We start from the raw sequence: 21,442 nt of genomic DNA on the forward strand, positions 1-21,442 counted from the left end.
GGAGGTACGGAGAGGGCTAGGACTTATTTTTTATTCTTTTTTTGTTTTTAAATTTAATTTTGATTCATTGCACACAAATGGGGTACAACTATCGTTTCTGTGGTTGTACACAAAGTAGAGTCACACCATTTTCATAATCATACATGTACATAGGGTAATGATGTTTGTCTCATTCTATTTTTTTTCCTTCCCCCACCCACTCTCCACTCCTTATTTTCCTCTATACAATCCATCCTTCCTCCATTCTTGCCTCCCTCCCACCCCCTGTTATGTATCATCCATTTGGCAGAGAAATCATTTGTTTTTTTGGGACTGACTTATTTCACTTAACATATTCTCCTACTCCATCCATTTACCTGCAAATCCATAATATTATTCTTCTTTATGGCTGAATAATATTCCATTGTGTATATATACCACAGTTCTTTTTTTATCCATTCATCTGTTGAAGGGCATCCAGGTTGGTTCCATAGCTTAGCTAGTTTGAATTGAGCTGCTATAAACATTGATGTGTCTGCATCACTGTAGTATGCTGACTTTAAGTCCTTTGGGTATAGGCCAAGGAGTGGGATAGCTGGGTCAAATGGTGGTTCCATTCCAAGTTTTCTAAGGAATCTTCACACTGCTTTCCAGAGTGGTTACACCAGTGTGCAGTCCTGTCAGCAATGTCTGAGTGTGTCTTTTCCCCCACGTCTTCGCCAACACCCACTGCTGCTTGTGAGGGCCAGAACTGATGGCCCAGTTTTTGCCAATGAAATAGAAGAGTAGGGTGGAGTATGCTCTGTAGTGGAGGAGCCCCCACAGACACAGGCTCTGGGTTTGATCCAAACATACCACACGAAACACACCACACAAAAGCAAAATGGAAGAAGAAAGTTCTAGAGGAGGCATCTGATTGAGACAAAGTCTTTTCAGGGATACCAAGAGCATGACCCTCGTTACCCACCCCCCTTTTATTCTGCTCTGGCTACTTCCTGTCCTTGAATATGCTTGAGATGCTTGAAGCTGTGGCTGCCATATTGAATGAAGAGGTGACAAACCCAAAGAGGAAGGATTACTGGGAAGGACAGAAAGAATCTATATTTGTCAGAACTCTGCAGAGAAACAGACCCACTGGAGCTATAGACCTATCTCCTAATCATAGGAGATCTTGGCCCATGCGATCATGGAGAAAAGGTCCCACCATCTGCAAACCAGAGAATTCAAATGCTGGTGATGTTGTTAGAAGGCCTGAGAGATGAAGGGCCAACGATGTAGATTCCAGCCGAAGCCCTGAGAACGGAGAGAACCCAGGGAAGGAGAATTTCGATGTCCCAGCTCAAGCAGTGGAACAGGAGGAGGGTGAATCCAACCTTCTTCTTCTGTCTTTTGTTCTATTCAGGCCCTCGATGGACTGGATGATGCCCACACATGCTGGGGAAAGCCACCTGCTGGGCTTGTTCCAGCCATTCAAATGCTAATCACTCCATGATACACTGTGCAGGCACACCAAGAGATAATGTCTAGTTATACATCTGGGCATCCTGTGGTCCTGTGAAGTTGACACATAAATCAACCATCACAAAACCTGTGTTCTCCAGGAGGCAGCTGAGTTACCTAACCAGGTTAGGAATAGCTAGCTTCAGAATTCTTGCTAAGAAATCAAACCTTCCTGTCATCCCAGTGGCTCAGGAGGCTGAGGCAGGAGGACTATGAATTCAAGGCCAGCCTCAACAACTTAGGCCCTAAGCAACTCAGCCAGATCCTGACTCTAAGTAAAATAGAAAAAAAAGGGCTGGGGATGGGGCTCAGTGGTTAAGCACTCCTGGGTTCAACCCCTAGTACCAAAAAAAAAAAAAAAAAAAAAGACATTAAACCTTATGGTTGAATAATTTATTGGTTCATCTGTTTCTTGTACTAAATGCCTTTTACCTGGTAGATCTTTCAGTCCCTCTTGGGACTGTATTTCTCTCCTCTTGGTTTATCAATGTTCTTCTTAGTTTCCCTATAATTTTTTTTAGGGTGTGGTTTACTTCCTTTTGTATATCGAAAAGAGTTATTCGTTCACCTTCTTTCCCCTGCTAGATATCCAATTATGATGGCCAGGGACTCTAATGCTTCTGGATATTCCACAGAATACCTAATACGTGGTAAGTACCTAATAAGTGCATACCATATCCTGTACCCATCTATGTGAGTTATAGCTACATCTCATATCATAGTCACTGTTTATAATTTGTTCTGTGAAAAGAATCTAAGTTAAAAGCACCAACTGTGGATTCACTTAGAACTGAGTTTACATGTTGGCTCGATCCCCTGTGAGCTAGGAGGCCTGGATAAATCCTGATCATCTTCCAAGTCCCCTTCTAATGTGACCTCCTACCTAAAACTGCCTGGGCTCACTCCCCTCCAAATTGCAAAGCATGATTTCTCTCTTCTTAGCTCTTCACTCCTTATTCTGAAATGTAGACTTTTAAATTCATGTTTACACATACATGTGATCATTCTACATGAATTCTGTTGCTACTTGAGGTTCTTTTGTTTTTTTTTAGTTCAACATAATATAGATCTGCCTTATCTGCATAGTATTTAGTAAGATAGATTAATCAAAATTCAATTATTCCATTATTAATGGACATTTTTTTTGGGGGGGTGCTGGGGATCGAACCCAGGGCCTTGTGCTTACAAGGCAAGCACTCTACCAACTGAGCTATCTCCCCAGCCCCAATGAACATTTTTTATTTCTACCTTATATACAGGATATAAATTCACAATTATTGTACATGCTTCTTTCCAAAAACATGCACGTGTCTCTAGGACAGACACTGAGCTGTGGAACAACTTGTAGCGGATAGACACGTTTAGCAAGTAAACAGACTGTACTTCTAAATAGGTTGTCACATTAATGGGAGTTGACGAGCATTCAACTGCTCTTCCATTGACATATCTTCTCAGATCTAGAACAGAAGGAAGGGGCCTGTCAACTGCTCAGAAGAGCTTGTTGCCTGGGGTTATTACCCATTTCATCTTCCACAGCCCTGTTCCCCTCTGCGGGGTGGTTTGGTAATGAGATGGAGGAGCATAGGCTTTGCAATCTACCAAACAGCTCTGCCACATTCTGAATTCATTTTTTGTTTACCTTTCCTTTCCTCCCTTTCTTTTTTTTCTTTCTTTCCTTCCTTCCTTCCTTCCCCCCCTCCTTCCCTCCCTCCCTTCCTCCCTCCCTCCTTCCCTCTCTTCTCCTTTATTCTCCCTCCCTCCCTCCTTCCTTCCCTCCCTCCCTCCCTCCTTCCCTCTCTTCTCCTTCCTTCCCTTCTTCCTTCCTTCCTTCCTTCCTTCCTTTCCTCCTTCCTTCCTTCCCTCCCTCCTTCCCTCTCTTCTCCTTCCTCCCTCCCTCCTCTCCCTCCCTCCTTCCCTCCTTCCCGTCCTCCCTCCCTCCTTCCCTCTCTTCTCCTTCCTTCCTTCTTTTACTTTCAGTTGAACCCAGGGGCTCTTAGAGCCTCCCTAGGTGGAGGAGGCTGGGTTCAAACTTTAAATCTTCCTGCCTCAGCCTCTGGGCTCTGGCAAATTCTGGTTGCATGGTCTGGGAAATGTGCCAGGCTTCTTTGAGCTTTGTTTCCTACTTTGTAAGATTGGGTGAGGAGTCTTCCAGGATATGACAGTAACAGAAGGTGCTTAGCCAACCTCTTTGCCTTACTAACTACTTCTCTGTGCTACCTTTCTTCCCTCATTCTTTCCTATCATCCTTCAGTCCTGGGAGGTCTTGGGGAATTTATTATATTTGTACTCCAAGTCGGTCAGGCAAATTGGTTTAAAATAAAGATGGGCATTGATCTTCTATGTAGGATTTCATTCTCTGGGATGGTTTGCTTCTGAATGGGCCCATTCATATCTAAATCAGGACAACTTTCTGATTGTTCCCTAACCAGTTTTTTGTTTGTTTGTTTTGCTTTGTTTTGGTTTTGGTACCAGAGATTGAACCCAAGGGTGCTTAACCACTGAGCCACATCCCCAGCCCTTTTTATTTTTTATTTAGAGACAGGATCTCACTGAGTCACTTAGGGCCTCACTCAGTTGCTGAGGCTGGCTTTGAACTCACCATCCTCCTGCCTCAGCTTCCCGAGCTGCCAAGATGACAGGGTCCACCACCATGCCCAACACTACCCATTATTAAGTCCCCAGCCAATTCCTGTTGAAGAGATGAGTTGATTCTCCTTCACAGCAGTTCCAGGATAGAACCTTTTTGGGGATCAGAGGTTTCTGAAACAAATAAAAGAAAAAGAGACCAATCCCTATTTGCCCCTTTGACAATATGATAATTGAAGTGTTATCACTTCAACCCAGGCAGGCAAACTTCTCACCACAACAAAAGGACTTCTAAGAAGGGTGAAGTGGCACATGCCTGTAATTCTGCAGGCTTGGGAGAATGAGACTGGAGGATCCCAAGTTCAAAGCCTCAGCAACTTCGTGAGACCCTAAGCCACTGAGTGAGACCCTGTTTCTAAATAAAAAATGAAATGCGCTGGGGATGTGGCTCAGGGGTTAAGCACCCTTGGGTTCAATCCCGGGTACCAAAAAAAAAGTGTTGGGTGTCCTTCAGAAGAACCCTGTGGGATGCCACAGAGGTGGGACACGGGGTTAGGGGGAAAGTGTCGCAAAATCACCAGGCCATTTGTATAGATTCAGGAATCAAACTCATGGGTGGGTCTGCTGAAGAAAAGCAGGCAGAGTCCTTTAGAAATGCAGCTAGAATAGAAAATCTGTCATGTGCCACACCAAGATGAAGGAAGAGGGGTCCGGATAAAAGCAGGGCTTCTCAGCTCGTGCGGCTCTGTGAACAGGGCGACATCCAGGCAAGCCCTCTCCGAAGCAGAAGAAATGCACAGATGCTTCATGGAAAAAGCCCGGCATAGAAGGAAGACCAGAGTGGGGGCGTGGGGGTGAGGGGAGGGAGGGGAGGCAAAGGGGAAGAGCTGGCAAATGAAGGTGACCAAATTATGCCAGATGCATGTATGAACATACCACAATGCAGTCCAATTTGACACATAACCGTAAGGCATCAATTAAAAAATAAATAAACAAATGGAGGGAAGACCAATAGAGTAGAGGAAGGTGATGGGATGCGGGGAGGAAGAGAGGGAGCTGGGGCTCAAAATGGAGAAAACGATGTCATATGCATTGGTCAATACGTCCAAAGGAACCTCGCTATCACGTACAACTATAACACACTGAAAAAAGAAAAGACAAAAAAGGAAAGGAAAACAACATCTCAAGTGAAGATTATTGTTTGGATAGTGGTTAAAAATGTAGCATGTTGGCTGGGCGTGGTGGTGCACGCCTATAATCCCAGCAGCTCGGGAGTCTGAGGCAGGAGGATCGTGAGTTCAAAACCAGCCTCAGCAATTTAGTGAGGCCTTAAGCAACTTAGTGAGACCCTGTCTCTACATAAAATACAAAGCAGGGCTGGGGATGTGGCTCAGTGGTCGAGTGCCCCTGGGTTCAATCCCTGGTACCAAAAGAAAGAAAGAAAGAAAAAAAAAAGGTAGCATATTATAAAAAACGTTTTGCTACTATTTTAATAAACTTTATATAAAAAAATTGTTGCTTCCCCCAAAGGGAAACTTTTTAGGATAGAAAGGAATATGTTTCTTAAAACCAAACAAAAATTCAATCTCCTACATTGTAAAAACAAAACCAAAAACAACAACAATAACAAAAACCCTCTCCTGGTAGGGATTGGAATTGAATTTATAGATTGAGAGGCAATTAAATTTAATTAAACATTTATTTTATTAAGTATCATAACATTATATCTAACAATAAATATAGAATTTATAACATGTAATATATACAGAATATAAAGTAACATATCATAGATATAATATATAGGATATGAAATATAAATCTAACAAAATATAAGAAATAAGATAATTTAGTATTGTTATACTAAAAATAGCTGATATTTATGAAGTGCTTTCTAGGCACCCGGCTCTGTTCTAAGCATCAGAACAGAGAGGTGCTCTTAAGTGTACACGAGGGATTCAGGACTTAAAAGGGTTGTTAATCTGCCCAAGGTCATGCAGTTAGTGAGGGGAGATGCTGGAATTTTAACCAAGGTGATGTGACTAAAGAATCCACAGCCTTAACCGTTCCAGTATATGAAGTTCTGCGCTGGGCATTATGATGCAGGTTGGAGATGAAGCTCAGCCGTCCTGAAAGACGTTACATCTAGCAAAGGAGGTAGAGACTCCTAGGAATGGCTCCAATACGAGGTGGAAGAGATCATGTGTCAAGAAGAAATTCCGATGGCATGCAAGAGAAACTGGTTGAAGCAGCAAAGGAAGTTATGATAAAGACATTGATATTGTCAAAGAATCACTGGAGAGACTTATCATTCATATTAGAAAATGATCAGAGATAAAGAGAGATGGGTCTGAAAGCAGGATCATCCTTTAACCAAAACTAACTATATTGAATATTGTTCAATATATTATAGGACAAAAAGATGGAAATAAAAGATGTTCTTAGTTTGTTAAACACATAGTACCCAGGGTTAGTTTATGGGTTTTGAACATTCTTAGCTCTCTAGTATGATTGTGAATAGAAAGGACTGAGAATAAAAAAAGAGTCTGATTGATATTCATGTGAGGGTATTAAGAGTTTGTATTTGTGACGTCTTACTGTATCAAGGAGTTGTCAGAATGGTCTGAATTCTGAAAAGCAAAAGATTGGTGAAAAGGATCATCATATTTCCCAGCAAAATTTAAGTCCCAATTAAAATTTAAATTTAATCCCCCTGGCCATCTTAAACATATACCAAAGACCGCTATGCTAATTAGCTTTGTGTCACTATTATAAAATACTTGAGATAATTAACTTATAAAGAGAAGAGGTTTATCATGGTTTATGGTTTTAGAGGTCCCAGTCTACGATTGGGCAGACACATTGCTTTTAGGTCTCTGGAGGGGGTGCCAGATGCCAAAGGTGGTGAGCGTGTGATGGAGCAAATGCTCACCTCGTGTTCAGGAACTAAAAGAAGAAGAGGGGTTGGGGCAGTCCCACAACTTTCTAGGGGCACATCCTCAGTAACCTAAGGGCCTCTCGCTAGGCCTGCTTCTTGAAGGTTCCATCACCTCCCAGTAGTACCACCCTGGGAACCTGCTGTTATCACATGAATCTTTGGGAGCCATTTGATGTCCAAACCATAGTTATCTCACAATGAGGAGGATGGTAAGTGACAGAACAAAATCTTTTTGGAAGAGAAAAAGTTCTTCTTTCTTTTCAGAGAATATCATGCTGCTGGGTCTGATGCTCACTAACTTTTAGAAGACAACCAGGGAAGAATGACAAGTGACATTGGGTAAATGACTCTTCCTGACACCTGGGCATCGTGCGTTTTCTATGGGCCTACCAGCAGCACCTTTCTGCTCTTTCAAGAAGTAGAGAGATGAAATGAACTTCTCCTTCCTTGACTATAAACAGATGGCTTATCAGCTCTAGGGTTTTGATTGTACATTCAAGTCCCTACCTGCCATCTCTCAGAACATATCTAAAAATAATCACCCAAGCTGTGAGTCCAGCTTTTGAGCTCAGGAAATATTTGCTGATTTATGAACTGCACACATTGGTAAAACTGACAAAGCTCCATCCATCACTCAGCCTAGGCTGCTCCTCTCCAGCTCCCCCCACCTCCCCTGCATGGTTTAGAATCCCCATTTACAATGAGACTGGAACAACACAGCCTCATAACCTTAGCAGGCTTTCAGCTGGCACTGACCTCTGAGACCATCCAGGGAGGCTCATGCCAGCTGGACCCATTGATGAGATGCTTTCCTGAGCAGAAAGCCCCAACCCAAACTTCTTTTAGTGAAATTCCATTCCAGGCAGACACCTGGTTTCATCCCACTGATTGGGCCTGTGCAGACATTTGTCTATCTTCTGAGAATTATTCTTCAAATGCTGGGGAATGTCAAGGCTTCTGTAGCTCCAAATCCAAATGAAAAATGAGATTTGGCTTATGTGCTATGAATTGAAAAAAATCTTACTACTTCTCATACCTATTGGTCTCTCAGCAGAATGCTTCAATTTCCTCTGTTTCTTCTTCTGCTACTTAACTTCAGATTGCTTCAAAGTTTCCAATACAATGGTATAACCCACTCAATTAGAATAACTTCTTCCTCCTCAGAGAAGGGGGAAAATTCCTCTGCTTCTCTAGAAATATGTGAGGAGATGAATCCCCAAAGACAGATAATCCTTGGTTATATTTTGCTGGCTTCAGAAAGAGCAGAGACCAGGTATGGTGGCACACGCTGTAATCCCCGCAGCTTGGGAGGCTGAGGCAGGAGGATCACAAGTTCGAAGCCAGCCTCAGCAACTTAGAGAGGCCCTAAGTAAATTAGCAAGACCCTGCCTCTAAGTAAAATATAAAAAAGGGTGGAGGATGTGGTTCAGTGGTAAAAGTGCCCCTGGGTTCAATCCGTGGTACCCCAAAAAGGAGCAGAACTAGACTCTGGGTCATATGATTTTGAAACCACTGCAATGTGCTGCAATTGCAAATCCAATTGTCCACTGAAGCCAGGCAATAGAAAAAGTGGAGCAGGACATATTTGTCTTATAGTGGCACCGTGGTGGAGAGGTTGCTGCTTACAAGATACTCTGTACTACCCTATATTTCCCAGCCTCCCCTATGGTTAGGTTAGGGCCACGTGACTGGTTCTGACCAATGGGCTTTTAGTGGAAGACCTTTATATTACTTCTGGGGCATGGGCGTTAACAGACAATGTGCCTTATCTCCTCCTCCTTCTTCTGGGTCACATCTTTGCACGAGAAAGATAGCTTGGGGTCTACATTTTTGCATGATGTGAAGTAGAAATAAATCTTCTATTTTTATTTTTTATTTTTTGGTACTGGGGATTGAACCTAGGGGTACTTTACCATTGAGCTACATTCTCAGCCCTTTTAATTTTTTTAAAAAAATTGGAGACAGGGTCTTGCTACGTTGCTTAGGGACTCCCTAAATTGCTGAGGCTGTCCTCAAACTTGTGATCCTCCTTCCTCAACCTCTCAAGTCACTGGGATTATAGGCCTGCACCACCACCCCCAGCAAGAATAGAAATAAATCTTTATTGTTACGTTTCTGAAATTTTTTGTCTGTCTAGAGTGGCCTCTAATGTTAGTTACTCAAATACAACCTCTTTAAGTTGTATATTTCAACACAAGACACTTTATCAAACATAATGACACTGCACTGTCCTAAGAAAGCATGCTATTTTCTGTTTTTCTTTAAAATCTTAACAGAGACAGTGGTCAATACTTATTTTATCTTCACCATGTCCCTTTATTATCCCCAGTTTACAAATGAGAACACTGAGGTACAGAGAAGCTAAGACACTTACTTAAGGCCACACAGCAAGCAGAAGTAGGGTTCCCAGACTTCACAAATAAAAATACATGGGTCATGATTATCATAAAAGATTATTCATTATTTATCTGAAATTCAAATTTAATAAGGTTTCCTATAGTTTATCTGGCAAGTCTATGTACAAGGAGCCACAGAATTTGACCCCCAGCAATCTGATTTCAGAATCCACAAGCTTAATCTCTCAATTTTATACTTTTATTAAAAAAAACGCATGCAAGGGCTGGGCATATAGCTCAGTTGGTAGAGAGCCTGCCTTGCATGCATAAGGCCCTGGGTTCAATCCTCAGCACTGCCAAAAAAAAAAAAAATTATGCAAAGATGGATAAAAAAATTTTTTTTCTCTCGAATCTATTCTTGAAAACAGGTGTGAACACAGCAAGCACATTGACAAATCACCACGATGTTGGAGCTACAACATCAGATATAAGATACGGGGCAGTGGGGACCCTGGAGAGGTGGAGACCATGTGTCAGCCGTCACTACTGAGCTATTGTGCATTTTTGCCACATGGGAATCTAGGATTCTTCTAAAAGAGGTCAGACATTCAGATTTTTTTTTATATGAAATCTTGCCACTTGAAGAGGGTGATACATCAATTAAAAAAAACCGGAACCCTACATGGGTTCAAACTGTTCAAGACAAAGAATCAACCAAAGCTCTACAGAACCAAGCTGCGGGTCACCAGGTTTTGGACTCCACCTTCACCTGAAGAATCTTCGCTAGCTGGTGCTGCACTCGTCTTAAGGTTCCTGGGAAGCCTCTGCTTCTGCATAGCTTTCTTCCTTTGGGGGAGCCGGGCTCAGTCAGCACTGTGATGTGAAACTTGAAATCATGCTTACGGCTCTATGCAATTTGGGTCGATATCTAGTTATAAAGCCTCTGCTAGGATCAGGCATTGTGCTGCAGACTGAAGGACTGCGGATGTGAGCAAGTCTCAGCGCGCTTCTTCTCTCTCGTAAGGGTCAGTACAGTACCACAGCAGGCTGGGGTGAGTGGTGAGGAAAGGGACAAAGGAGAGGCAACTGGCTAAGTCAGCCTGGAGGAGTTCACTAAAAAGGTGACACCAGCTGGGCATGGGGGCGTGCACACCTGTAATCTCAGCAGCTCCAGAGGCTGAGGTGGGAGGATCCCGAGTTCAAAGCCAGCCTCAGCACTAAGCAACTCAGCGAGATCCTGTCTCTCAATAAAAAATCAAAAGGGCTGGGGAGGTGACTCGGTGGTTAAGCACCCTGGGTTCAATCCCTGGTACCCCATCCCTGTCTCCAAAATAGAAGGTGACCCTTAAGAAAGGTCATGGTGGGGCAGGATAGTAGCATGAGTGATTAGGAGACTCCACACCATTTTGCTTAACTGTAGCAGACAATGCTTGCAGAAGGTGGAGCAATGTCAGGTTGAAAAAGTAGGCCAAGGATTTCAAATGCTGGTGAAGGAAGATTAGCATCAAAACAGCACATTCTTCGTGATGTACCTTGATTTAATTTTTTATGCTATGAGGGATCGAACCCAGGGCCTCACATGTGCTTGGCAAGTGCTTGACCACTGAGCTACATCCCCGCCCTCTTTATTTTATTTTCAGCCAGGGCCTCTCTAAGTTGCCCAGACTGGCCTTTAATTTGGGATCTTCCTGCCTCAGCTTCCCAAGTAGCTAGATTAGGTGTACACCATTGCGCCCAGCTTCTCATAATGTATCTTTTTTGGTTTTATTTTGTTTTTGTGTCAGGGGATTGAACCCAGGAGCACTTAACCACTGAGCCACATTCCCAGCTATTTTTAATATTTCATTTACAGACAGGGTCTCGCTGAGTTGCTCAGGGTCTCGCTAAGTTGCTGAGGCTGGCTTTGAACTCACGATTCTCCTGCCTCAGCCTCCCGAGCTGCTGGGATTACAGGTGTGCACCATTGTGCCTGACTCAAGCCTGTATTTTGGATAGGTGATCTTGCTGCTTCCTTTTTATTTGGTTATGGATAAAAAGAAAAATTTAACCTTAGACTTTAAATTTTCGATAGTAATATTCTTCTCAATGAGTTACAGGGCAAAGGCAGGGACGTTCATTTCTTTTTCTGGGCTCCTTTTCCTTCATCCACCAGGCAAGCGCCAGCTTCTGAAATGCTCATTTGGGGATCTTGCAACCCTGGCTGAGGTGCTGAGAAGTCAAGACAAGCTCTAAGAGTGTAAGAGAAACTTGTTGATAAGTAGTAAGTGCGGTTGTTTTGAACTGAACCTTGTCCCCCACTGGGGCTGTATTAACTCTAGCCAAGCACACTAGCGCCACCTATAGGGAGAAATACGTGTTAAAAAAAAAAAAAAACACAAGGTCGTAAAGTCTAGAGTTATAGAAAATTACCTCTCTAGATGGCAATTTCCCTGCCAAAGAAAAACAAAGTTAAGTCAGTTCACTGAAGGAAACTTAGGTGATCTGTAGGTATTCTGTTTTGGAAAAAAAAATAAAGGGTGTTCATTTTTCAACTTGATAGCAAAGAAAATATTAATACTGAAATACTAGACCAATGGATATCATAGTTCAGGAAAGGACCTTCCTACACATGGCCATGTGACCACCCTGATGGGGTGGGTGTAAGCACAGAGGGTCCTGCCAGTGTATTAGGTGACTTTCTCATGGAGTTCTGCTATAGAAGGACCCAGAAATCCAGAGAAGAGTCGGGAAACTATGAGGAAACTTCATTTATCCGTTTTTTTTTTTGTTGATGTTTTTTTTTTTTTGTAGCAGGGATTGAACCCAGAGGTGCTTAACCACTGAGCTACATCCCCAGCCCTTTTTTATATTTGACTTAGAGACAGGATCTCACTGAGTTGCTTAGGGCCTCGCTTAGTTGCTGAGGCTGGCTTTAAATTCTCCATCCTCCTGCCTCAGCCTCCTGAGCTGCTGGGATTACAGGTGTGCATCACGGCACCCAGCTCTTTATTTATCTTTTTATAGAGGGAGAAAAGTTTCCTCTTACTAATTGAGAACATAGTTTGATTATAAAGTATAAAAGTTTTGTGTGTGTATGTGTGTGTGTGTGTGTGCATGCTTTGGATTAAATCCAAGGTCTCACATATGCTAGGCAAGATTTCTACCACTGAGCTACAATCCCTTCCCTTTTTTAAATATTTTGGAGCACGGTCTTCCTAAATTGTAGAGACTGGGCTTGAATTTGTGATTTTCCTGTCTGGGCCTCCCAAGCAGCTGGGATTATAGGCATGTGCCCCCCCACCCAGCCCACCGATGTGCATTTAATGAAGTACTATTAAATCTGTACAGACACCCTGGTGGGGGGGATGGTGCAAAGAGTTTAACCAACTAATAAGGCAATACATATAGATATGTGATATGCATAAATTAAGAGGAGGAGGAGGAGGAGGGAAAAGCAGAGGAAAGGGAGAAGCAGGGAAAGGAGAGAAGGAGGAGGAGGAGGGAGAGAAAGGGAAGACCATGAACTAATAGTGCTGGCAAACAGCATAAACATTTTTCCTGAAAGGAGTAAACAAATCAAGCAAAACCAGCAAAATCTATTACAGAAGTTACATTTAGGGAAAGGGAAGCAGAGAGGGAAGATTTCACTTTCCGGTTCATGTTTCTGTGTCTTTACATTTGCCTGATCATACAGACCTGCATTTATTTGCTAAGTGAAGACAGAAATCGCAAGGCAAAACTAATCGATGCTTTGAGAAGTGCAGAGACTGTCCTCAGAGGTGGGGGGCCAAGGAGACCTCTTTCCAGAGCTGGGGACGTTTTCTCTTGATCTGGGAGCTGGTACCAACAACAAAGGTGCAAATCCCTCATGCTGCGTGCTTCCCATGTGCATACTTTTCGGTACATGAGAGAAGATGGAGTAAAAGTTTCAAAAATGATTCAAAGAGGACTTTGGGGGCGATTAAGATGATACACCATTTGTTTTCTTTCTATTTCCATGTATAAAACTAACACATATTATAAAAATAAGTGAAAATAAAATAAATCTAGTGTTTTTTTTTTTTGGGGGGGGGGGAGGGGATGGGTCTACCAGGGATTGAACCCAGGGGCACTTAACCACTGAGTCACATCCCCAGCCCGATTTTGTATTTTATTTCGAGACAGGGTCTCACTGAGTTGCTCAGAGCCTCTCTAAATTGCTGAGGCTGGCTTTGAACTCGCCATCCTCCGGGCCTCAGCCTCCCGAGCCGCTGGGATTACAGGCGTGCACCACCCCATCACTGCGCCCAGCAAAACCTAGTTTTGATCATTTTTTATTCTTCGAATGTATGTCGCGAGGACTTGGTTTACACATTGTAATCCATAGAGTGGCATCTGGGCTGGAAGTTGTCTTTGCAAGAACAGGAGATGCACCCCTAGCTTGGGATGTAGCCTCACTCACAGTGGCTCAGCGGAAGCCCAATACCACATACGGGAACCTTCCATAACCATTGTAAAAGCCTCGGTGTTCATTAATGGGAGCCTGACCAGCAGCCCCAGACCCAGCAGCCCCACTCTGAATCAGGGAAGCTCTTTCCTCCTTCCCTGGCACGGGATCTCAATGGCTCCCTGTCTGCAGGAATCCACCTGTTCAGATGACCTGTTTACCAGCGAACATTTGATGGGCTGGCAGATACCATGGCAGATAAGTTTTCAAATGACCGTGCCTGCCGTGTCCTTTATTTGGAAGAGCCACAATATACCCTCGCAGCTGGCGAACAAGTGCGCTGAATTTCCTATGCGCTTCTGATAAGGCTGGGGGAGGCGCAGGAGCAGGTAGGGTTTCAAGGCAATCGCGAGTCTGACCAACTTCTCGGTACCCCCGGGTTTTGCTTTCAGGGGATTAATAATTGCACTAAGTGCACAGGCCAGAGCTTTAATCTTGTTCCACTCAGATGGCAGATAAAGTTTGTGTGAAAGCTGCAGATAAAGTTTGTGTGAAAGCTGCGAAGGAGTTTTTTTTCTTTTTCTTTTTTTTTCTCTTAAAGAAAGGAATATTAGGAGCTAAACTCTTTGCTTTTGCAATTTTCACTGGTATCCTTTCCTTTTTAAAAACCAACTGAGTTAAGTTCCCACATGTACTCTTTTCGAAGGCAGTGGACATTCCACAGTATGTTAATAGATTTGCATATTAAAAGCCAAGACAGAAAAGAAAGGAGAAATCTAGAATTAAAAAAAAAAAAAAAAAAAAAAAAAAAGATCCAGTTTCTGGCATGAATTCCTAATTTTCACTAGAAATTTACATGGAAAATGGACTTTATTTCATCAACAAAATGGAGTAACAGTAGTGACTATAATGGTAGTAATTATAGAAGCTGCCATTTATGGAACACCAACAGTGTCCCATGTGTTGAAGTTCAGCTTTGGAATGCATTAATTGATTTCCACCACATGTCACTCATGTGTCATGATATACAAGAACCATATATAAGAGTCTTACGTAAGAGTCAAATCCCGAGACATTTGACAACTGGCCCTGCTTCACACAACATCTCTGTGATGTGTACACAGGTCATATATATGGAGGTGGGATGTGGTCTCAGAGGTTTGACTCTGACACCTGCTTTTTTTCCATATGTTGTTCTGAGGTATTGCCGTGGGCCTTCCCACTCTCAAAGGATTTGCCGCTGAATGATTTAAGGCTAACAGTTGACCCTCACTTTTGGGAGACCCAGGAACTCATCACTTCACCGCCAACCCTTGCAAGGTCACAGCTTAGGAGACACCATCTTTTACCTCTGATTCAAGGAGTGCAGGTGGGTCTTTGTGACATGAAAGTCATTCCAGAGTCTCATAGGCAGAAAGAGTTTGAAGAATGGCTGGGTGTGGTGGCACACGCCTGGAGTCCTAGCAGCTGGGGAGGCTGAGGCAGGAGGATCGCAAGTTCAAAGCCAGCCTCAGCAATTTAGGGAGGCCCTAAGCAACTCAGTGAGATCCTGTATCTAAACAAAAAATTTAAAAAGGGCTGGGGATGTGGCTCAGTGGTTAAGCACCCTGGGTTCAATCCCTGGTAAAAAAGAAACAGTCTGAAGAATGGGTCCTAAGAGTCTGGAGATCTTGTGGTGACTGGTGAAAATTTGGAAGAGCTGGCTCAAGTCATGCCAGAAATGCTCAGGGAACCATGTGGTAAAGAGAATCCTTTGCTAGGGGCACTGAGAGGCAGTCATGGTGGTAGGAACCTACCTTATTTGTTTCTGGAGTTTGAACTCAGGGGCGCTGTACCACTGAGCTATATTTGCAGTTCTTTTGATTTTTTTTTTCTATTTTTAAAAGTTCTTTTTAGTTATGATACAAGCACTTTTGATTTTTTTATCTTGAGACAGGGTTTCACTGAGTTGCTTAGGGCCTTGCTAAGTTGCTGAGGCTGGCCTCAAATTTGCAATCCTCCTGCCTGAGCCTCCTTAGTTGCTGGGATTGCAGGCGAGCGCCACTATACCTGGCCCTTATTTGCTTCTTAAATATCCAGTCTACAGACCCACAACTCCTGACCAAACTATCTATATTCACCAGGAGAGTAAATTGATGCATATGTAAGAGAGATAATCTGAAGTACAGCAAAAGTATATTAATCTAGAAATGGCATATTTTTTAGACTTGTGGTTGTATTTGATAGAGGCTGACTGTGTACAGGGCAGTAAATGTAAAGGTGAAATGGGAAAACAGATATTCATTCCACTTAACCAATTCTTAGGGAATGGAACTTGTGTACGTACATATGTTCTATATTTTAGTCTTCGCTTGGCTTGGTGTTCAACCCTGTGGCAATGTGAACTTTGAGGTCAAGTGGTCCTATGGTCCCAGAAGCAGCCATAGGAATATTGCTGCCCATAGAAAATGACCGTTTTCAGCAGCAGATCCCCCAATTGCAAGAGGTCACATGAGGCGGACTTTACAAAGTTTACATAACAAAGAGCAATTCTGTTAAGCAAAATGCTTGATTCCCGTTAGCACACATCAAACAGAGCTGTTACAAAACATGATTGTCTGGGTCCACATTGCAGAGTTAGGGTTTTTCACAAGTTTCATTTCCAATAACTCTTTTGATAAAGCCAGAGCTTTGTGTGTGTGGGGGGGGGGGCGGGGTGAGCAGACATTAATTTCCAGAAGAATCTCTGAATGGGAACCGAGTAGGCTGCTGTCTTAAGCGTGAGATGTGTGGCCCTGATGTGGAAGGAAAAAGACAACAACCCTCTGAGGAATGGGGGCCTTCCAGGGATCCGGAGACTGGAGACAGATGCCCTGGCGGTACAAAGGGAGGATTGTCCTCTTCAGAGACAATGGGGTATTTAGAAGGCTCCCCGCATCAAAATTCTACCTCAGTCCTTCAAGACATTTTCAAGTTTTATGTCTCACTGCTGCCAGTAAGCAGGGGAAAGTCCTGTTTTATGAGCGTTTCTAGAAGGGAGACAGCCTGATTCTGAAAGTATTCTTTGCCCGCAAGCATGGTTATTCTTGATGGGTCTCGCCATTGGACAGGCCCGTTTTCTGCTTCTTTAGAATGGAGTTGCAGGAATGTGGATCAAGCGCTGAGCTCCCACATCCACAGGTCAGGATCTGAGTGTCACCTCTGCCTGTTATCCCGGTGACCTTCATTCTGACGCCTACGATTTCCTCACTGGTAGAGAATAACCACTGTCTCCAAGACTATTTTTCAGGGTTGCTAAGAAAATCAAAAGCAATAATGGATGCAAAGGTGGTTTATTGCAGAGTTTAAAAAATGCAAACAAGTGGTCATTATCATTAGCAATCTCCCTTAGAAGACTTGGAGTAGGAGGGTTTCCTAGGCTGATTTGGACTTGCTCCCTTTTACTGATCCTATACTTAGGCTACTGAATCTCTTCAGCTTTCTGATCATTTGATTAAACTAGCAGTTCCCAAATGATTGCAATAATAGGAATAACAGTAAATCTTTTGGTAGAGGGGACTTGTCATCTCCTCTGTCTCTGATTCTGAAATTATTCTCATTTTTTTTCCCAAAGACAATACATCCCACACTGATACGCTTTCTTTTTTCTTTTTTTTTTTTTGCCCATTTAGTAAAAATGAATTGTCAAGAGTACTGTAACTTTCTACACAAAAATGACCGGCACTGTCTTGAGCAATAAGGACCCAAGAACCCAGTTGCAAAAATAAAATTCTAAAGCTAGAAGAAGAATAACATGTAAACACTTAAAAACTGCAGTTGTCTTTCGATGTCGGAATACATAGGAACAGTTTGCATGACAAACTGCATTACATTTGGGTGCGTAAGTCTTGATTTCATTCATTTACACAGCTTTGGGGGAGAAACAACAGTTACCTCTGAGTTCATCATAGATTTCTTTTTCCTTCTTTGCTTTCTTTGGCTAGTGGACTACAAGAATCAAGTGGAAATATCACACCAGATCCCAGACATTTTTAACAGAAATGTACCATCCATATATGGACAGTAAATGGGAAGAGAGTGGTTCGATTTAGGATTTCTGGAACAGATGATCACAGGTTCCTGGGAGAGGTTAAATAAATTGTTCAATGCCCTTGCTGTAGCAGAAATGATCTTGGAAGTCACCTTGGCCAGTACTAGGAAGGGAAATTGCATTTAAGGCCCCAAAGGGGGGTTTACACCAATATTCATGAAAGGGAATATGAGAAAATGTTTCATATAAGGACCTTCCAGACCCCAGGGTGACTTTTGGAATGAGAGGTTGGGTGAGATTGTAAAAGCTGGTAGAAGTTTGGTCCGCTGGGACTGGGAGGTTCCACAGCTAGCATCCAACCTAGGCCGAGGCTGAGCTTGGGGCTGGGGGATATTTTGCTATCAACGATCAGCTTCAGGATATGCCACAGATCCTCTCTTCTGTCATCCAGATCCTCTTTTCTGCCCTGATCGTTGGAGGTGCTATCAGCTGCGCCCTGGTGGCTCTCGGATAGGAAGTGGAGGTGCTTGAAGACACATGGTCTGAGGATGGAGATGGGTACCTCCCAAGCTGAGGAAGTGGGTGGTGACGTGCTCATATACGTGCCTTCTCTAATGCTGGGATTTTTTTTGAGACAGTTCTCACAGCAGCTGTTTTTAAATTCTCTCGTCTTTGAAATTCTGACCTAAGCTTTTCCCACCTTGAAGACATATTGCCCTGGTCACGCCTCTTGTTGGGGGTGAGCACAGATACAATGACACCCAGCCTGGCTGAGGAAGGCATGTCTGTATCAGGAGTTGTGTCTACCACACAGCTGACATGGTTTTATTTTATTTTATTTTATTTTTTTGGTACCAGGGATTGGGGTTGAACCCAGGGGCACTTAAACACTGAGCCATATAACCTCTTTTTTTTTTTTTTTTTGTTCTTTTTAGTTGCACATGACAGTAGAGTGCATTCTGACACATCCTACTTACATGAAGTGTAGCTTCCCATTCTTGTGGCTGGACATGGTGTGGAGTTTCACTGGTTGTGTGTTCATATATGAACATAGGAAAGTGACATCCCCTTCATTCCACTGTCTTTCCCGTTCCCATCCCCTCCCTTCTCTTCATTCCCCTTTGTCTAATCTAGTGAACTTCTATTCTTCCCTCTCACGCCTTATCAGAGAGAACATTTGGCCTTTAGTTTTTTTGGGACTGGCTTATTTCACTTAGCATGATAGTCTCCAGTTCCATCGATTTACCAGCAAATGCCATCATTTCATTCTTCTTTATCGCTGAGTAATATTCCCTTGTATCTATGTACCACATTTTTTTTTACCCATTCATCTGTTGAAGGGTATCTAGGTTGGTTCCATAGCTTAGCTATTGTGGACTGAACTGCTGTAACCATTGATGGGGCTGTGTCATTGTAGTATGCTGATTTTATGTTATATGTAGAGACAGGGTCTTGCTAATTGGCTTAGGGCCTTGCTAAGTTGCTGAGGCTGGTTTTGAACTCATGATCCTCCTGCCTCAGCCTCCTGAGCCACTGTGATTACAGGCGTGCACCATAGCACCTGACCCGACATGTGTTTTGGTGAAACAAAAATTTAAACTTGCCAAACTTTTGTGTTTCTTTTAATATAGTATTTACTAGGGGCTGGGGATGTAGCTCAGTTGGTAGAGTGCTTGCCTCACAAGCACAAGGCCCTGGGTTCAAACCCCAGCACCACAAAAAAAAAAAAAAAAAAAAGTATTTACTAATGTGTTTTAAATGGTTCTTTGGGGTTTGGCTTAAAATACTCAGGTTTGTAGCCTTGCAGAGGGTACTATTTCATGTGTGTTTAACAGCAGAATCCACTTCCTTTAAAAAATGGAATCAATTATTAAACATATCACTTAGGAATCAATTCCTCCAAGTTCTCGGTTTGCTTGCCCTTAAGCTATGCCTTCCCGTGTCCGTAGAAGTTGTTCTTAGCAGCACCGAGACCCACACAGATGAAAGATAAAGCACGTGCTTGGTCTACAACCTTGAGTGCAGCAGGGTTTGATGTGACGATATGGTTTCACCTCGGCTAAGATTTGGCCACTGCCATGGGTGTGCTTTCAGGTCAGTAGAAAGTCATTTACGTGGGGCAAAACATCCCAGGGGTTAAAGTCAACACATGGGAGACTCAGCCTAAAACCGGCTCTCTTTAGAAATCAAATGCTACAAGTGGCATGTGACAGACACGTAGCATGGGGTCTGCTAGACGTAGTACATACTTATTTCAATCAACCCAAAATGGTTAGCAAGTACCCACCATGTGTAGGGCTGGTCTTAGAGCCTGGGTGAACATTTTTTTTTTTTTTTTTTTAATTCTATACTCGGCAACTTTAACAGGTTCCAATCAGTGTTTGTTTTCCATTCATTAAACACTGAAGGTTTTTTTCAGTAGGCCATGTAATCATATCCAAGTATTTGCCCTTTTCTGGGTTTGACAAAACAGTTCAGACACACAATCAGGGAAGGAGGACTATACAAACGTCTCCCTCTGATAATAGGGCTTGGTGGCGACTTCAGTGGCTCCAAGACCTGGGAAAGTTTCCACTGCCTCCCTGGTGCCCTCCTCCCCCTGGACTGCAGGGACATGAAGCAGCGCCAAAGGTGGGGACCAAGGTGACTGTCCTCACCTTTCTGAATGAAACCCCTGGAAGGCCTCTAGGCCAGGGACCTGGAGGCAGGGGTTTAATGACCAGTTCTCTCCACTGTCCTCTGGGCCATTCCTGTTTTTAGAATTTGTTCTTCTCAGATATACATGACAGCAGAGTGTATTTTGACATGTAATACACACCAGGAGTATAACTTGCTCTAATTAGGATCTCATTCTGTGGTTGGACATGGTGTGGAGTTTCACTGGTCGTGTGTTCATATATGAACGTAGGAAAGTGACGTCCCCTTCATTCCACTGTCTTTCCTATTCCCTCCCCCTCCCTTCCCTTCATTCCCCTTTGTCTGATCAATGAATTTCTATCCTTATCTCCCTCCCCCTTATTGTGTATTAGCATCAGCATATCAGAGAGAACAGTCAGCCTTTGGTTTTGGGGACTGGCTTATTTCACTTAGCATGATAGCCTCCAGTTCCATCTATTTTCTGGCAAATGCCATCATTTCATTCTTCTTTATGGCTGGGTAATAGTCTATTGTGTATAGATACCACATTTTCTTTATCCATTCATCTGTTTAAGGGTGCCTAGGTTGGTTCCATAGCTCAACTGAGCTACTATAAACATTGATGTGGGCATGTCACTATAGTACGCTGATTTTAAGTCCTTTGGGTATATGCTGAGGAGTAGCTGGGTCAAATGGTGGTTCCATTCCAAGTTTTCTGAGGAAGCTCCACACTGCTTTCCAGAGTGGTTGCACCAATTTGCAGTACCACCAGCAATGTATGGGTGGACCTTGTCCCCACGTCCTCGCCAGCATTTATTGTTGCTTGTATTCTTGATAATTGCCATTCTGACTGGAGTGAGATGGAATCTCAGTGTAGTTTCAATTTGCATTTCTCAAATTGCTAGAGATGGTGAACATTTTTTCATATATTTGTTGAAATATTTCTTCTTTGGTTAAGTGTCTGTTCAGCTCCTTTTGGGCCATTGCTTTTGTATTATGGTGGACACCGAGGCCATGAGAGAAGGGATTTAGGGAAGTCAAGCTGCTGATCAATC

General features: G+C 43.1%; 2 non-coding genes across 2 annotated transcripts; one reads left to right on the forward strand and one right to left on the reverse strand.

Annotated features, from left to right (window-relative positions):
• Positions 1 to 2,624: 2,624 nt before the first annotated feature.
• Positions 2,625 to 2,699, reverse strand: Trnat-ugu (transfer RNA threonine (anticodon UGU)). The gene has a single exon. It is a non-coding gene; the product is annotated as a tRNA-Thr (tRNA).
• A 16,696-nt stretch (positions 2,700 to 19,395) lies between these two features.
• Trnav-cac (transfer RNA valine (anticodon CAC)) lies at positions 19,396 to 19,469 on the forward strand. The gene has a single exon. It is a non-coding gene; the product is annotated as a tRNA-Val (tRNA).
• The last annotated feature ends 1,973 nt before the right edge of the window (positions 19,470 to 21,442 follow it).

This window comes from Sciurus carolinensis, chromosome 17 (genome assembly GCF_902686445.1).
Source record: "Sciurus carolinensis chromosome 17, mSciCar1.2, whole genome shotgun sequence".
NCBI classification, from domain to species: domain Eukaryota; kingdom Metazoa; phylum Chordata; class Mammalia; order Rodentia; family Sciuridae; genus Sciurus; species Sciurus carolinensis.